Raw genomic sequence first — 16,814 nt, 5'->3', positions numbered from 1 at the left:
TGATAACAGTTGAAATTGTTGTCGTAAAGGCAAGAGCAACACACCGCTAATCCAAATGTAGATTTTTTTTTCTTTAAATGACACTAGTTTCTAGGCTAGTTATTAACTCTTTAGACTTTTAAGGATTAGTGCTTTATTTTTAAAGTTTGTGGGTAAGAATCGTGTAAAAAAAAAAATCCCTTATTTTGAGGATGGAATCCAGGAAAACTCCCTTATTTTCAATGTTCAATGTTGACAGCTATGCGAAGCGCCTGTGCCTTCAGATCACTTGGACGTGGCAGTGGTTACAAGAGGTAAAACGATATAAATACTGTTCGTTTTCTAACACAAACCGCTCGTTTCACGTCTTAGGCCATCAATGTGTACTTACATTATGAGTTATTAAATCATGTTTAATTTGGACTTCTCTGTGCATGCTCTTTGAGGTGGTGATCATAGACCTCCATTGTATGACTGACAGACAAGAACGGTTTGAGCTAAAAATATCTAAATTGAAAATACTGTGGAAACAAAGACACCTACATCTTGGATGCCCTTGAGGTGAGCTAAAACATATCAAAAATTAATATCAATGTGACCTATCCCTTTAAGCAAATAGTAAATTGCCTACAGTTTTCTTCTTTCTTTTTGTATACTGTAAACTCAATCTTTTTAGTTACTATCTTTTTGGATGTCTTGATATACTGTAGCTGTAAAACGTTTCATGTTTGTCTTAATGTCTAACGAGGGTGGGGTTTATGACATATACTGCATCCAGCCACCTGGGGGCGATCGAAACACTTTGGCTTCACTTTTCAGGACTTGTGCGGCACACTTGTGTGAAACTTGCAGGATGTTTTAATAGTAATACAAAGCCAAAGGATAAAGGCAAATCTGATTCCCCATGTTATGAACCCTTAAACTGTTTTAGGAAATGTAGGACAAACATAAAATAAGTAATTGTTCCGGCCCTAGTCAACACTAAAAACACACAAAACTACAAATTTATACACTTCACATTTCATGGCATTTGATGACGTTTAGACATAAAGGATTTAGATCACATATTTTCATGAAATCATATGCAATTGGTTTGTGAATGAATTGTCATCAGTTTTGAGCGTTTCGACAAACATTTCAAAAAGCTCACTATACAAAACAATCGACCAAGTTAAACACAGTATACAGTCATATTAAAAATCAATATGTAGGCTACATTTTCTGAGTTCTGATGGTTGTTAATAAATTAGAATTAGAAGTAGCGAATCGAAGTCCATTTCGTTAATGAATCACTTTTTTGAGTCAGTTCAGTCAAACGGGTCAGTTCGGATCACTCACTCCAGCTGAATCGTTTAACCCTTATGCTGCATTAGGGACATTTTTGGTCTTTTGCAGTTTAATTTCTTTGACCATTTTGGCTGTTTTAATGCAAATGGTATGAAATTTGGCAAAATTGTGACTTTTTGGATACATGTAAAAAATGTGATCCCATTTTGCAAAATATGTATAACACACACTGTGTAGATCAAATAGTAACACTCAGCACCATAAAGACCAAAAATGGCCCATTGAAACCCATTAAAACGTTGTTTAAATCTGAGGCTGTCTGTAATACATGAAACATGATTTTTGCACAAACATCCTTTCATTTTGAAGCAAAAGCATTATATTTGCATTATATAGTGTATTCCACCAGATGACGTCACTACATATTTATTCCCTATGGGTGGAAATGCACCTTATTTTAGGCAATAGGCAATGTTTAATAGGTGGCCATTTTTGGTCTCTAACGCGCTAAGTGGGATTTTTTGCAAAGTGGGACTGTGATAATCCAAATCTAAAGTTTTCTCTTTGCATTTAGTTTATTGAAAATAATTGCATTTTTGTGTTTTTTCCTCTTATACAAATCGATGGTTTCGCAAACAAAACTGGTAATTAAAGGGTTAAAATCCTGAAATTGAATACATTTTTGGTAGTTATGATGAGGACTGATGCTGGTTAAAAGATTTAACTTGGTAAAAGTGGAAAATAATAATAATATATAATATTTTAGGCAATGTTTAATATGTGGCCATTTTTGGTCCTTAATGCACTCAACGGTGTTAAAAATCTAATGCAGCACAAGGGTTAAAGCGGGATCTCTAAACTAAACTAAAAGAGCACGGGAATAAGTGTTGTTTACATACAATCCACTGAATTTGACCTTGCTGCAAAATGCATTCTACAGCATGCAGTGTTGAAGAAGGTCTTTAAGTTGCCACACCTGTACAAGCCTTGTGAATCTGGTAAAGACTGCAGGGAAAGACCTTTTCAAACACATCCTTGCCACTGTCGACTTTGGCTTGCTAGTTAATGACACTTAATATTTAAAAAATAGAACTATTTATTTGACTGCACTGACACTATTGGATGAGAACAAAACTTGAACTGAACTGCCACGTACCATTATAGTATCAGGCCATACTGTGCTAGTTCTAAATACTATCACCTGCCACAAAGGCAAGCAGAGAGAATAAAAGGGTCTGTTGTTATAAGTAACCACTGGGTGCTGCTGTGCCCCCATCCTCTCAGCATTAGGCCGCAACAACTGCTGAAATGAAAATGAACTTGATGTGTTTCCAAACTCAAGGGAATAACCACTGTTTATTACACTTCAATGTACAGCTTCAGCAATAACACTGACTCTCTGTTGCTATTCAGTGGTATATGACAAACAAACACGATTTTCTTATGCTACTAATTCACTGCCTGCATTTTGGCAGTGCATATACTTTGGCAGGACCTTCCTAATTAGGCCCCATGCATGAAATTAATGAGTTTAAAGAAAACTTGTTACAGTCAAACTGGAAACCATGCTATTTATTTGAAAGGAATTGGGCTTATGGGTATTATGGTATATGGAGAGCCCTGATACTTAGACACAATGAGGGGCTAGTAAAAGGAGAGAAATATTAGAGCAGGCTGTGTGTGTCTCTTTAGTTAGCTTGGCCATCTTGGATGTGATTACGCAAAAGGAGTATTCGCATGGACAGCAGCAGATGAAAACGATAGCTACACAAAACCCTGTCATAGTCTACCAGCTACTAACTAGCTAAACTTTGACGCCCTGAACGCTATAGTAAGTATGCAATGAATCTAAATTATCCCCAGTATTAACAATGAGGGTTGTATAGTTTACTTGCATCATGATGCGCTTTCCTGCAGTGAAGAGAGTCTGTCAGAAATGCGACTCTTTTATTGCCCTAAAAACAAAACGCTGGTGATTTCACACTATGGGCTATATGCACGCATAAGTTCCGCATTTGACGTAAGGATGCTCGACCATTTCCGGTTGTGTAGATTAAAGCGGAGGAAAACCGGAGAAAACGGGATTATGGCAGAGTCTTCAATATTTACTGTCCTCCCGTCTTTGAAACGAAACGTACATACGTTTAGATGTAATTTTATATATAGTTATGTTTATTTAATATAATTTTTAAAAGAAGCATAAACACAACGAGGGGTGTCTGTTTTATCTGTTTTTGTGACTAACGTTTCATTAGTATAACCATGGAGTATAAAATTCAATATAAACTCTCGGTATTGCATTGGACTCTATGATCGGCGGAAGTTATCGAGCATCCTTAATCCTTCACCGGAAATAACGCCGTGCATAGAGCCCATTGCACCCCAGGCCATCACCTATCACCTTTCTCTCTTTTTATTCGCTCTCTCCGTCTCTCGTTTTCTCTCCTCCATTGCATCACTCTCTGAATTATTAAGCTCTGTCATTCTTTCCGAGGGAATCCGTCTCATCAGATCTGTAGGCCATCTCATCTGCTTCACCGCTCTTTCACCTCAAGCACCAACACTCGCAAAACCGCCTCCTGACAGATAGGAAATCGCTCATATCACGGCTCGCACACACACTCACACAGTGTACACTCTCTTACCTTTTTCCTGTTCTTGGCACACAGTCATTTCATCATTGCTGGCAAGGAGAGTAATTAAATAAAATCTGCAATGCTACTAACTTAACCACATTTTTTTCAGCAGCTGGTCAAAAGATGAGTTGTTTTCTAAAACCGTAGCTTTATAGTAACAGGCTTGTTTTATTTCCATTAAGCAGCTGTATATTGTGACAAAATACTACATAATTAAAGACGGTGCCTATGTTCCAAGTCATTTCAGTCATGAAAGTGCAGCTCCGTACCTTTCTCTTTGAATGGGCAAGAATCAAATTCTCCAAAGCTGTTCACCAAGCTGTTCATTGGTTTTTGAGGAAGCTCACACTTCCTCATTAGTGTTGTATCTAAACGTTCAAATCTTGATTTAAAAAACCTGCATTTTTCAGGCTGTACCAACCATACAGTCCTTAAGCGCGCGTCTCAGAACACTGGCGGTTTCTATAGAACTTATGTAGCTCCGCCCCTTTTCAGCGTTGCGCTCGTTGTCTTTTGACTTCCGGTCTGTATTTTCACAGCGATCTTGCATAGGTGAATGAACTGCTGTAATGAAATTCCCGTCGACATTAAGACATCTGCTTTACAATGTTAATGACAGACATTAAAATGCTCATGATAACTTTTGTTAACTCTACAATAAGTAAATCCACTTCACCGGCTAATTACTCCTCGACAGCGATGCCATAAAAATATACAGAGCGACCGCAAAAACGGAAGTTCAAAGACAATACGAATCCGACGAGCGTTCTTGTGTAGGCTGCCATCTTGTGGCGACGCCATTACTGAGCTGTTACACCGGCATAGACATATGCACCGGTATGTAAACAAACCTCGGAGATAAGGTGATAACGCACCCTTGATGACAGCTACAGCCAGGCAGACTTGTTGGGTTGATGATGTTAGACATTGGCCTCCAGTCACAGATGAAGGTACAAACGATCTTACAGATTATTTATGAAAATAGCTTGGCAAGCTAGCTAGGCTAACGTTTGCTACCGAGGAAACTAAAAAAAGATCTGTCCATTTGGCAACAATAAATAAATGAAATCAAATAAACAATTTCATGTTTTTCATTTGTGTCCATTATTTATCTCATTTTTACATTGCAACGGGCATGGGTAAGGTAACGTTACAGCTAGAATACATAATATCGACCAACTACTGTTTTTAAACCATGGAAAGAGGTCAATATAACAGCAGGAGAACAATTATGTCACATAACGTTACATTTAGCTCAGGAAAGCCATTTAATGACCATAGCATGTAAATTGAATAGAAAAAATAACAAGAGAGGAGATTTTGCTGATCACTATATCACATATTATATTTTTTTACTTATGTCATTAAATAATTGTTATTATACGCGAATGTCCGCGTCTTGTACTCGCCCAGGAAATCTGTGTAAACCGTACGGCACCAGACAGGGGCAGTCGACCCGGGGTATTCACAATGTTTTCTCTTCAAAATTGAAATTTTACTGCCACCATTAAAACAATTTATAACGGAAACTGTTTACCCACTCGACATTATACAAGGGCTAACGTTGTAACGTTAGTGACAGTCGTAAATCGCGAGCTGTTTATTCCAGTGGACGCAAGTTGCAACTAAGACAATAGAAGGCAATGGCGCAACGCTACCCAGCAACAGCTCAGTAATGGCGCCCGCTTACTTCCGGTAGTTTCGCCGGATTCGTCTATATTCTAAAGATGACGGCACCCACGTTTCTCTGGTGTAAGGTCTATAGCAAACAAAGCTTGTAACGGCAGCTGCAGTGACACCATGACTTTAGTAAATGGTTCCCAGATTGCAAACTGACATTGAATCAACGTGGAAACATGACATCGAAACAACGTTGATATGGCATTATTTTGCTCATCGAATTAACGTTGAACCAACGTCAGACGCGGCATTCGTCAAAACTAAAGGAAAATCAACTGGGAAAGCAAACCAATTGCGTCGATTTTCATTTTGGTTTGAGGAATGCCGCGTGTGACGTTGGTTCAAAGTTAATTCAATGAGCAAAACAATGCCAGATCAACGTTGTTTCGATGTCATGGGAGAAGTCGTTCCCACGTTGATTCAATATCAGTTTGCTGTCTGGGTTATAGGCTTTTATTTAGAAGGCGGGACTTTTTGCGCATTTTTCCCATTAGTAATACCTTTACCTTAGTAAATACCTGAAGTTTTGAATGAAGCAGTTTAGTTTTTGTTTTCACATCATTTTCACTCTGTTTTCTTTCTTTCTTTCTTTCTTTCTTTCTTTCTTTCTTTCTTTCTTTCTTTCTTTCTTTCTTTCTCTCTCTCTCTCTCTCTCTCTCTCTCAAATGGATGTAAAGATGATTGAGAGAAAAGCAGAATAAACCTCAGATGTTTGAAAGCACTGAGTTCTGATTTACTGATCTCAATTTACAGTTTGGTTTTCTTCTAATAATTGTCCTCTTTAATTCTATTATCCATCATAACTAAGAAATACACATTATACATCTTTGAAAACTATTTAATTAATTGAAATATGCAGTGTGAAGTCTGAGAAGGAAGAATGTCGTACAATTAAAGTTAAGTTTAAATCATCTCAATGAATAACATAACATTAAGTCAAGATTTCACCTCTTCTAACACACTCACCTGTATAAACTCATCATCAAATAACTTACACTTCACCTGAGATTGATTTAATTCTCTGTTTTATTAACAATTTTTTCTCTTTAACGACTGAGGTAATTGTCATTAATCTGTACATGAACCCTTTAGGTGCATTTCTGAGAAACATACATAAGAAAACAAAACAAAAGTATGTACATTTGATTATTTTAATAAAATGTTTTAATCTTAGTTCATTTCAACATTTATCTGTCTAACGTCTTCTTTGGTATCCCCTCTCTCACAAATGAAGCTCTGGGAAGTCTGATTCATTTCAGTGAATATGGTTGTTAAGTCATTTCCAGGTCCAAATGCACCTTCAAATCATAAAGGCAAACAACAAATGATGCTTATTCACTCACAGTTTCATGTCGTACACATTCGAATAATCGTAATCTTAATCTTTATCTTCATATGGAAATATCAGTTAGCCAGACAGTGATTTTATTATTTTCTGAATCATAAAACAATTAGTGTCTTGGAAACTGCAAGCTTGGGGACTTTTGTGACTTTAAAGTTCGTAAAGGGATAGTTCACCCAACAATCCTTTCATTAATTACTCGCCGTCATGTCATTCCCAACCTGAAAGTCTTTCGTTCATCTTCGGAACACAAATGTAGATCTTTTTGATTAAATCTGCAACCTTTCTGTCCCTCCATAGACAGCTACACAACTGACTCTTTGACATTCAAAAAGTTCATAAAAAGATTGTAAAACGAATCCATATGAATTGAGTGGTTTAGTTCAAAAAATGCTTTAGATGAACTGAATGAATTTAGGCTTTTATTCACAAACACTCATCAGCTCGAACATTAGTTGTGGTAAACGAAAGCTCAAGCATGTTCGCTTTACGTGCGAGAACCAATGAGGTTCATTCTTGTGTTACGCAGCACGTTTGAGCTTCCTCAAAAACCAATCAGGTTCATTCTTGTTACGCAGGACGTTTAAGCTTCAGCAAGAACCAATGAGGTTCATTGTCAAGTAACGCATCAAGTTTGAGCTTCTGCAAGAACCAATGAGGTTCATTCTTGTGTTACGCAGCACGTTAAAGCTTCCCCACGACACATTACAATGCAATACAATGATGATCGAGAGATGAACAAATAAACATGATAAATTCATCCATAAGGCTAATAGTAGCATGTTGTAGCTAACAACCTTTTCAAAAATGTAATTGGACTTTTTTTCACTTAATTCACTTGTTCATTGTCTCTCTCCCCTTTTGTTGATCACTTCAATTTTTCCTTCACAGAAGCCCTTTCACCCCACATCATCTCTTGCTCCCCTTTGTCTTGCCTTCATTGTTAATTTGCCCTCTGTTTTTCTGTAACGTCACGGCCCAGTGCTGAACGTCACTAAAGTGATGGAGGGAAAAAGTGGAGGGTTGAGGCGAGGGACTGACGAGGAAAATAGAGCGAGTGTTCTGTGTTTGTGTGCATGTGAGACAGAGACACACACACAAACACACAGATCAGTTGCCTGTGGGTGTGAGGGTGGTGTAAAATGGCTCAGTCTGGTGAGAACACAACAGGCGTTTAATGCATCTTGCCGAAACCATAGAGTGCTGGTAAGAGATTTCCCCAGCGTAACACAATCGCATCCCTAAAGAAAGATCTTCTTTGCCAAAAAAAAAACACAATGAAGACAATAGGGACTCCATGATGAGTGGTGCGAGTCTCTAAACTCATCAGCATCAATGTCCATTGGAGACTGACCACTTGAGAATTCATCTTCATGACTGCATACAGCCCCCAGCTTCATTTCTAAAACAAATATAACGTGCATCCAAACCAAACAAAACTTTGGCAGATTTAGTATTCAATGACTGTGACATCACTTTCTGAAGTTGATTTCCACTAAAAATTGTAAATACGCAACTAAATCAGTTATGAATACTAATTTCATGTGTTTGTATCTCACATTTCATTGATTAGTTAAGATTACTGATCTGTGGTAAGTTCTCGCAACCTAGCAACCCTGTAAAATCATCTCTCTGTGATTCTATCTGCATTGCTTTTCATGTGAAGGCCAAGCCCTTGTTGAAGTCGTATCAAAGGGCCTTTTACATTCGATGACACCAACAAGTCGCAACAAGTGTTTTTTTTAAATTTATTTATTTATTTTTTCACACGAGTTCTCTTCATTGCATAGATATGTCAATAACATCGATCAAGTCACCTCAACTACAGCACAGATGCAATTCTAACAACACAAGTGCACCATGCTCACGTATCATAAAAAGGGTTGTGTGAGTGAGCATACAAGCCCATTAAGTATGGTGTGCAGTGATTCTGTGGTTTCTGCGTGAACAGTGTTTGCTTGAGAAACAGATGTGTGCTCAGCCACCAGGAGCAGAATTTGGAGGCAAGTGCTTTTGGAAAGCCCTCAAAAACACTGCAAACAGATTAACAGGAGCATAAAAATCACTCAAACACATCCGGAGGGATCGTACTCCAAAACAAATATAGATTGGCAGATCATTGGCCAATATCCACATTTTGAGGGGGGTATGAATGCATGAGAGAAAGAAAGGGTGAATTTAAATGTTAAGACAGGATTTGGAAACTTTTGACCATGTTATACACCCGGCGCAATGCGACGCAAGTGTTGTTTTTTTTTGCTAGTTTCAGCTAGGGCTGGACGATTTGGGGAAAATGTCATATTGTGTGATTATTGTAGTCAACATTGCGATATAATAAACAAATGGTTTCATGAGTCAACTTGCTTGGTTGTCAAGGAAAATGCACACGCAGAATAGTAATAATGATGAAATGTGTATTTCTCAACTCAAACTAGCAACAACAACTAAATGCAGTGTTTTCAAATTAAAATAATATTTTTTACAAAATTAAATAATGACATCTTTACATTGTGTATATAGTGAATTCGCCATGGCGCGAGCGCAACTGGCTTTAAAAAGCGATGGCATATGAGACTCTGATTGGTTTATTGCATGTTACGCCCAAAACACACCCATACTCATTAAGAGAATAGGGACTACTCTTTTAGACCATGCGCCGACCATTTTTCCCATCGTTAATTTAGCAAAAGTGGATTCGGACACGTCCTACAAGTTGCTTAACCTATTTTAAAACAATGTAAGAACGTATGTTGTCATAATTGATTGATAATTTATTTTTACAAGGGGAATAACTTGCTACAAGTGCAAATACATTGAACACAACCTCATTTTTAAAAAAAAGGCACGGTGTGTGGTAAATGTTGTCTATGCTGTTATCTGACCCCGATTTAAATGTATAGACCCCTGTATTTACATAATTTTGCAATGTTAAAGCCATTGCACCATGGGCACATCTCAAAAATAATTTCCAGCCACCATTGTGGTTCATCATTAATGCACAAACTAAAAATAATCCCGTATTACGTGAATGTGTGTGTCAGTGGCACAGCAGAACTATTATCTTCTCTCCAAATCTCTATTTTGCTCAAATAGCAGTATGATGCACCACAAGAATCAGATTAATACCTGCCATTCAGTCGCATTAATTTGCACACGCAGTTACCGCTTCTGAAATTACTGTCATGCCTGCAAAATCACTTTGTGGGCACAATTTAATCCATTTGAATTGACATTGCCCTGTATCTTGCACGTGTATAGAGGTACACCCCAAATTACGTTCATTAGCCCCCCATCCCATAAAAAAACTGCCAATATGCACTTTTTTACACATCTAATTACATTAATAGATCCGAACCTTTAGTACGTCAAGCCTTCGTTTGTAACACAGACTGAAAAAGCTTTCAAGTCACTTTCTGCTCAATGAAACAGAGGCGACACAACCAGACTCAGCAGAGACTGGCCTCAGGGAGAACCATTCAAATATAATGACACAACTCAAAACACCCCAAAACACATCCTCAAATAAACATTGACATATACGCTAAAACACAAAACTCTAAAATCACTTTATCCACCGACACCGTCTTCACAGGCCTCTTAAATGGACATCCTTGTGTGCTGCTTTTTATCTGCAAATCAGACAAAAGACATCAGTGCCAAAGTGAAACCCATTAGTTTCATTAATTTACTGCGCTCTACTCACCTCATGCTCTTAATATCTTGCTATATAACTGGATCTGTAATTGCACAGCGAAGAGGAACGTCCTCCATTCACTGGTTTTAAAAATATCTCTTATTTATTCTCCATCAATCCACAAAACACGTCAAAGCTTTCATGCACGACACCTTTAAACCCTCACAAACGTTGGATCCTTCGTCCAGACAAGCCCATCTACAGTACGTGAAACTGACCGATTTGGTGCGTTTCCAAGGTGGGTAGGTGTTGTGGCCGCTTATAATGTACACAGAGTGGGCGCTGGATGCATACTGTACAAAAGCACTTTCTTTTGCTGTTTGCATGATTTTAGGGCAGGAAAGGGCTGTTTTCAGGAAAAGCACAAAAGAATTGCGATGCCTCATCTCCACAGTTCAGAGGAGCATGTAAGAGTGAATAGGGGCTGCTTGGCTGGTTCATTCTCGACTTCTGTAGGGACGCCGAGGAGGTTAAATGTAGCGATTCTGTGAAATAGGATGACCTGCTGGCATCCGTGTGAACAAATCAACTACAGGCTTTAGCGCTTCAAGAGTTATATTCATTCCCAGAGTTACAACGAGGAGTATATTTGGATGCAAAGTAAGCACCTTCCCGCTGTGTCAGACGATAAAAGTTGTTTGTTAGTTTAAAATGTCATACATAGAGGAAAAAGTAAAAGAAATGGATGGTAGCAATAACATACGGTCTTTCTCTGAGGTATTTATTCTGATGTAATAAAGTGGAGAGGATGTCCTCTTTAGGTCACAAGTCAAAATCCCTTCCACAACTTACCGCTGATCAAAGAGAAAACCCGATATAGCAAACAATTGTTGTTCTGCTGCTGCCGAGCTGTAATGACCTCAAATAAGACTGATTGCCAGTTATGCTCACATTAAACAGGGTTATTTTCATTTCTGCTATTTTTGACCTCACAGCTCAGGATAATATCCAGTGAAATGTTTAAAGAGGAAAACTGGCTTTTTAAATTTTATTATATTGTTGTCTGAGGTCAACTTATGACAATCGCTTGGTTTTTGCATTCAAAAAAATCCAAATGAATTAGTAATAGGCTATTTTCTACCCTAGTTTTGAGCCTAGTTTAAAAACACTCGGTTTTTATGGGCGTCTCGCACTGAAGACTTGGAAGTAAACGCCCACTGCTGTGAGTGGATAACAGTTTTGCATATTATAATGAGTTTCAACTCACCTGTCGGTGTTGGTCGGTGCACGTGAGGGAAATTGTACTGAAAACGTCCAATGTTGTAAAATGGCAACCGGAATGATTCGCCCATACATGTTCGACCCAGAGTGTTGAACCATTCCTGTCAGATCCAATATAGTCGGCACAGCACAGTTCTTTAATCTTAATCGGTCTGCAAATCCAGTCCTGTTTACAAAACAATCCTCAATGAAATGAAGCGAACAGACAATGTTTTACCCTCATAAAAATAAAGTTTATCCATGCAATCTTATTGGAATCCAGAGGAAGCTTATGCAGCAACTGTCTTCTTCCACAACCAGGCGCTGCACAATATTTTGTATTGCTCGGTAGCTCGATCCGGTTTGTCATCACGAGGTAAGCCTATGTTATTTAGCGTGTAATGCGCAAATCGGTGGGCGGGGCTAAACGGCCGTGTTGAAGTAGGCGTTGATCTTCTTCTTCTGCGGGGGTGGTGTTTTATCCTCTTAGTCGTCATAGTTTGAAAAACCCCACTTTGAAAAACGAGTCGTTTGCTGGGCCACGACTTTTATTGGACTAACAAGGACGTTTTCAGTTCTAAAACGTACAGCATATTCTTATAATATGTGATGCGATCTGGGAAAACCCGTCGGATGTCCCGCTGGTACGTTTTCAGTAAGATCTAAATATAGATTGAATGTCAGTTTTTTGTAAAAATTGGGTTTTTATTAAGTTATTATTCCATAACATCTTGTTTATCATCTCTGAATACGTCTTGAGAAAATTCACTAGTTTAGTGCAGAAAAAGAGCGATTTATAATGTCCAGCTGAAAAGACTGTTTCTCTTTTTACACGCAGGCAGAGCGGAGGGGCAAAAAACAATATCTGCCGTTTAGCTCTCCATCTCTTAACACTACAAAGACAGTTCACCGATCAAAATAAACCACATAACAGAATAAAGTCCAGTCGGGTGAACTACAACAGCCCGCAAGTTTTTATTTATTTATTTTTATCCAGCGTTATCGTGTGGTGTGATGCGGAGCACAAGAGAACAACAGAGTTTGAAGCTGCTTGTTTAAAAGATCTTGCTCGTCTCTCAATCATCCAATTTCAAAACGGTTTTCACAGGTTGAATTTTGAGTTCGTAAGCTTTCGAATGATACCCAATCTATGATGATTAATAAAATATGTGATATGAAAAAAGGCAATAAAAAAGGAAGCGCCAGTCGTCCCGCTAGCAGGACGTGACCATTAATTAAACCTGTTTTTCTCAAATATCCATTTCTGAAAATCACAGCGATCAGCCGACTTCAGATAACCATAACTTTTGTTACAGAGAGACGATAAAAGAAATAAAAACAGATTTGGAAAGGGCTTGAAACCAACATGGCCTCAAACCTGTAATATGTCAAATTTCACCATGTGGTGGGTTTTCCCAGGTCGCATCACTTATGATGACCTCTTAGATGTCAAAAGCTCCAGGAAAATTGGATTTCTCAGTTCATCACCCCTTTAATACTGTATGTGTTTTTGTGGAGCCATCAGTCAATCAGTTTTGTCGTAATGTAATTATGCGGCTCTTCAGGTACTTGACTCAGACAACCTGCATGGCTACTTACATTATCTTTAACCAAGGGGTCGCATTATTAGATTCCCAGTTAAATAGAAATAAAATGGGGGTGCGGTCGACCCTCTTCCCTATGTGGTTGTGTTTGTTTCTCTTGTTTATTTACGTGTCTACAAACACCCGGACATTAAATCGACAGGAACTTTTAAAGATTGGGACACTGTATGGTGAATTAGCTTTAAGCAAACCTTACAGCTTTGAACAACTACCACCGCAGATCACATGACCAGTGGGGAGCCTGTGGATTATTACCTTGAGAGACAGATGCAGGAGGCGGCGCAGAGAACGACGACAGAAGGTTGCAGAGCAGGGATTAGGGTCCGGCTAAGGAGGGCACCGCACAGGCCTGCACTACCTAGCCTTCTTGTGTCCAACGCCAGATCGCTATGCAATAAGATGGATGAGCTGGCGATGATCAGAGGCAAACAGATATGCTAAAGACTGCTTGCTCGTAGTGACGAAGCTATCATGCTAACTCCAGAGGGGGTCTCTACATCTTCTCTAACAACAGCTGAAGCACCGATGCCACAGTGATTGAAAGACACTGCTCACCAGACCTTGAATTTGTCCCACTGAGATGCCGACCCTTCTAACTGTCGCGTGAGTTCACGGTTGTTTTTATCACAGCTGTTTACATTCCACCCAGTGCTAATGCTAGTGTAGCTGTAACTCCAGTCCACCCACCCGGATGGGATTTATATTTTGGCCGGGGACTTTAATCATGCTAACTTGCTGTCCTTCCCAAATTTCATCAACATGTAACGTCCAACCAGAGGTGATACAACTTTCGACCATGTTTACAGTAAAGGGGCATACAACGTCTCCGCTCAACTCCATTTAGTGCAGTCTGACCGTCTGACCCTCTTTCTCACACCAGCGTACAGACCTGTGTTTAAGTGATCTGAGCACAACTAACATAATTGTGGCCTACAACTGCAATTCTACAATTGCAAGATTGTTTTGAGCGCACTGACTGGCCAATTGTCTCACTGGAGAGTCTTGAGGATTACACCTGCACTGTTCTGCACTATATTAAGACCTGCACTGACAATGTCACTGTTGAGAGACAGGTCAAATGCTATCAAAACAACAAACACAGGGAGGTCAAGCTGCTGCTGAAAAAACGTGAATAAGTCTTCAGGTCCAATGAAATGGAATTATACAGTACCACCAGACCCAAATTAAAGACAGGCATCAAGGAAGCAAAATGGGAGGAAGATCGAGGGGCACTTTAACGAGGGGATCCCCAGCGTGTTTGGCAAGGAATCCAACACCTCACGAACTTTAAAGGTTCAAAAGACCCAATCTCAAGGACCAGCAGCAATTTGGCTGAGGAGCTCAACTATTTCTTTGCACGCTTTGAGGCATATTGGACCAGGAAGAAGTGAACATCGGCCACACCAATAACACTCTTGCCCACAGATGCCCTGACATTCCCTTTTAGTGCAGAGGAGGTCAGGAGAGCATGTTTTGGCATGAACCCTAGGAAGACTGCCGGGCCCGACAGGATCCCTGGGAGAGTGTTGAAGGGATGTCTACCTGTTCCATCCCCAAGTGCCTCAAATCTGCCATCATTGTGCCGATCCCGAAAAAATCAGCTGTGAGTAGCCTCAATGGCTATAGACCAGTGGCCTTCACTTCCACTGTCATGAACTGCTTTGAAAGACTCCAGTTAAATCACATAAAAGCTTCCCTTCCCTCCACACTGGACCAGCTTCAGTTTGCCTATAAAGCAACCGTGCAACCGTGTGCTGACCCACCTTGAACATCCTGGCACGTATGCAAGACTGCTATTTGTGGACTTTAGTTCTGCATTCAACTGCATCTTCCCTGGAAGACTGGAGTCCAACCTACACGGACTGGGTATCAGCACAAACATCTGCAGATGGTTCCTCACAGACTGTCCCCAGTCAACTTTCCTCTGTTCTCACATTGAGCACTGGGGCACCCCACACTCATGAAACCAATACTTTTATCAAGTTTGCGGATGACACCACTATAGTTGGACTTATTCACAACAGTGATGTGTCCGCCTACAGGGATTAAATCCAAAAACTCTTCACCTGGTGCTCCATCAACATCTCTAAGACCAAAGAGGTGGTGGTAGACTTCCGCAGGAAGAGGACTGAGCTTGCTCCGGTCTACATCAATGGAGACACTGTGGAGAGGGTTAAGGACTTCAAATTCCTGGGGACACACATCTCACAGGACATCAACGGGCAACCAACACTACAGCCCTTGTGAAGAAAGCTCAGCAGCGCCTGTACTTTCTCAGGTCAATTAACAAAATGAACCTCTCAGAGAAGATGCCTTTATCCTTTTAAAGCTGTTCTGTCCAAAGTATCATCTCACATGCCATTCTGGTGTGGTTTAGCTGCACCACTGCTTACAAAAAAAGTTCATCTCCACTCACTCACTGACATACAGTATCACACCAGATGCCTGCAGTGGGCAAAAAATATCATTCAGGACTGTTCCCACACAGGTCACAAGCTCTTCACTTTGTTGCCATCTGGAAGGCGTTACAGATCTTTCCAGGGTCGCACTTCTAGACTTTTGAATCGTTTTTATCCAAATGCTAAAACATCTGAACTCATGACCATTTGGAGAGCAATGCATTGTAATGACTATGTTTTTTTTTTTTTTTTTTTAATAATGTATTTACTTATGTATTAGTGTTGTCTTGTCATATTATTTGTCACCACCAGGGGATGTGCAATTTAAATTTCGTTGTTATGCAATGACAATAAAAGCAATAGTAATAATAATAAATTATGGAAAACACAATTTCCATTTTATTTTACAATAAAAGGATCCAGTACAGAAATCCTCTAAATTTAAACATCTCTTAATGGGTGTATCACAGCTAATGAGTCACAAGCACACTAACGAGCAACCACATTCACACCTATTCGCTAGTAGTGGTGAAGTAATGAGGAAGTAAGAAACTATTATTATTCCTAAACACCAGGGGCCATATTACAGAAACATCCTGACACACCATGCTGATTTCAGTTAGAAACCTGTCAGATCTTAACTTGATATATGAGACTTCAATAATTTAGCACCAGAGGAAGAAGATACGGCTATTCATATTAAAATCGAGAAATCCACTGAATGTGAATGTGCTGTTCCTGATTATGGGAAAGGCACCTTGTCTCTGCATAGATTTCTGAAGGATCTCAACTTTACACTGTAAAAACAAAAAAACATGTAAAAATTCTACAATAAAAACCTGTGAAACATTAATGTACTCTACCGTATATGGTGAAAAATTGTAAATGGTTTAACATCACATTATATTTTACAGTAAAATACCGTCAAATTGATGTGTTTTGCACATGAAATGGTGCAAAACAGCAAAAATCAGATTCCCAGAAGTCCCTAGA

At 39.3% G+C, this 16,814-nt stretch overlaps 2 protein-coding genes across 2 annotated transcripts in view; both read right to left on the bottom strand.

Annotated features, from left to right (window-relative positions):
* Nucleotides 1–16,814, bottom strand: part of adgrl1a (adhesion G protein-coupled receptor L1a) — a 232,828-nt gene that overhangs the window by 12,624 nt on the left and 203,390 nt on the right. The gene's annotated exons all lie outside the window — the stretch shown is intronic.
* LOC120489036 (adhesion G protein-coupled receptor L1) overlaps nucleotides 1–16,814 on the bottom strand; it is a 56,386-nt gene that overhangs the window by 25,748 nt on the left and 13,824 nt on the right. The window lies entirely within an intron of this gene.

This window comes from Pimephales promelas, chromosome 3 (genome assembly GCF_988280905.1).
Source record: "Pimephales promelas chromosome 3, fPimPro1.hap1.1, whole genome shotgun sequence".
In the NCBI taxonomy this organism is placed as follows: Eukaryota; Metazoa; Chordata; class Actinopteri; order Cypriniformes; family Leuciscidae; genus Pimephales; species Pimephales promelas.
The sequence above is the reverse complement of the archived record's forward strand: the minus strand, read 5'-3'. Positions and strand labels throughout refer to the sequence as shown.